Genomic DNA, 2,871 nt, shown 5'->3' on the forward strand with positions numbered 1-2,871 from the left:
CTGCCCTGACGACCAGACTGCACTTCCCAGCCTCTTTGGCAGGTAGGTGTGGCCATGGGGGTTCTAGAATGTGAGCCGAAGGCATGTGGCCACCTCCAGACCTGGCCCCCACACGCCTCGCCCTCTGGGTCCCCACCCTCTTTCAGCATCATCACTGGAGGGGGCTGACCCCCTCGCAGGAACACGGTGCCCATGTTTGTTAGTACCTGCAATCATTTCCTTTATTTGATTGGGGTCTATCTTTCCCACTTGAATGTAACCTTCCTGAGGACAGGGGAACCCTCTCCCTTGGGGGCCTGGCACCCACATGAGTGAGTGAGTGAATCCGGTTCTCACCTGTGCCTCTTGGTGGCCCACGCCCCCGTCTAGTGACAGTGGCAGCCCCCGAACCCAGGCCTAAAACTCACCGGGAAACCCAGTGGGGACAGAAGGGAGAGGCCTGAACCCACCCCCAGAAAGCCTAGGAGGTCACAGAAGGATGACAGCTTTTCTTTTTCCTTGATATCACCTCAGTATTTGTCAGGTCCCGGCCTCCTGCCTGAAATAACAAGATGAAAAAGTCCATCGTATCAGTTCCTTTTAGTCCACGTTTCTCTGAGTTTCCTTAATTGATGATTATTTTCTATAATAATCTCATTAATTTTTTTTTGAAAAAGTATCTTCTGTGTTTATCAGCAAAATGCCAGGAGCAGGTAAATACCGTTAGAGAGAGCCACTCAGGCCTGGGCCAGCTGCTGTGTAACTGGACTGGGATACGGAGGTGCTACTTGGGTTGAAAGCCTGAGGCTCCTTGTAGCACCAGGTTCTTTCTGGAAAGAAGTTCTCCTTCTGTGGAGGGGAGTGGGGAGCTCAGGGGTGGTCCCGAGCAGCCAGGGTTCTACCCAGTGCGTCACAGAATTACCATCACCCCCAACACGGTCATCGTCGTCTCTGCATTTACCAAGTGTCTGCTCTATACCAGGTCCTCTAGGACAGCGGTCCCCAACCTTTTTGGCACCAGGGACTGGTTTCGTGGAAGACAGTTTTTCCACAGACGGTGGGGGATGGGGGGATGGTTTCGGGATGATTCAAGTGCATTACATTTATTGTGTGCTTTGTTTCTATTATTATTACATTGTAATCTATAATGAAATAATTATACAAAGTAATTGACCTATTATGGTCTCTGTGCAGTCAGACCTCTCTGCTAAGGATAATCTGTATTTGCAGCCACTCCCCAGCACTGGCATCACCACCTCAGATCATCAGCCATTAGATTCTCACGAGGAGCGAGCAGCACCTAGATCCCTCCTACGCACGGTTCACAGCAGGGTTCGCGCTCCTGTGAGAAGCTAATGCGGTGCTGATCTGACAGGAGGCGGAGCTCAGGTGGTATTGCGAGTGACGGGGAGCGGCCGTGAATACAGATGAACCTTCGCTTGCTACCCTGTTGCTCACCTCCTGTCGTGCGGCCCAGTTCCTATCAGGCCACAGACTGGTACCGTCCATGGCCCAGGGGTTGGGGACCCCTGCTCTAGTAGGTGCCTTACCCACAAGGTCTTCTAGAAGTATCACTCTGAGGCCAAAACACCTTCGTCAAAGATGTGGCAAACCAGCACAAGTTATGAAAATACAGGTGCAAACAGAGCGCATGTGACCCTCACCCCCATGCACATAGCCAACAACCAAGAACTTCAGTGACATGTGCTAAGATTTAGCTGGGGCAATGTCTGCACCTGACCGGGAGTTGCTGCTCTAGGCCGGCTGTGGCTGGGAGCCTCAGCTTCTCCCTTCAGAGCCTGGGGCCAGCCGGGTGCCTCTACTCCAGGTGTGCATGCCGGGCCCAGGCTCAAGGGGCAGCAGCTGCTCCAGGGAAGCTTTTTCTCACAGTCATGGCAAAAGTGCAAGAAATCAAGTGGGAACGGACAGGGTCTCCTAGGAACCATCACGTCACTCTCCCCAGGTGCCCACAGCTGAAGCGAGCCACGTGGGCAAGCCTAGCGCCAAAGCGGCAGGGATGCCTAGCTCAGTGTCACGTCATCGAGGACACCTGGTGGTTCGTGACACAGTGAGTGTGGCAATGTACCTGACACGCCTTCCCCTCCCTTCCACACGGTGGAAGCCCCCGAACTCCTGCTCCTCTGCTGTGAAGGCAGGTCAGGGTGAGGGCTTTTGGGGGGGGTAGGCAGGCAGCCGTGTGGAGCAGCCCTGTCTACTAAGGGTTCAATTTCTGTTTCTGTCACCTGCCAGCTTTGTGACCTTGGACAAGCCACTTAACCTCTCCAAGCTTCAGTGCCAAGTATGTAAAGTCCGGATAATAACAGTCCTGGAGAAGAAGGTAAGGATAGCATGTGGAGCCCCAGCCCACAGCCTGACGCAGGGCAGGGCTCGGGAGACGGCAGCCTCTTGAGGCTTCTGGCTCTCCCTAAGTGGTGGGGCATTTGGGTGGAAGAGGAAACAGCTGTGATGCTCCCCAAAGAGCTGGTCTCTACAGAAGGTCAAGCAAAGAGCATGCAAGTGGGGAAGGAGGGAAATGATCCAGGTGAGGACGAGGCAGAACCCAAACAGGATTTGATTCCTGGAAGCGCCCAGGTGTTTTCAGCATTTGTGTAGGGAATCTGGATGCTTCCAGAAGAGGGGACAGAAGAGCAGGACGGAAGCTGGCGGAGTCGATGAGGCAATGTGTTACTTCACGCCGGGCGTTTGAAGGTGGGGTGGCACCAGGTTTGTCCCGTGGGGTCTCTGCATCCCCCTCAGCTGCACATCCAATCAGTCTCCGGAGGACGGGGTTCTCTCTCAGGGTCTCTGCATTGGGAGCCAGGAAACCGGCCCAGACTGGATCACGTGCCCACTCCTAACCAATCACTGCCATGGAGATCAGCCTGGCCTTGG

Source organism: Stenella coeruleoalba (assembly GCF_951394435.1).
Source record: "Stenella coeruleoalba genome assembly, chromosome: 12".
NCBI lineage: Eukaryota > Metazoa > Chordata > Mammalia > Artiodactyla > Delphinidae > Stenella > Stenella coeruleoalba.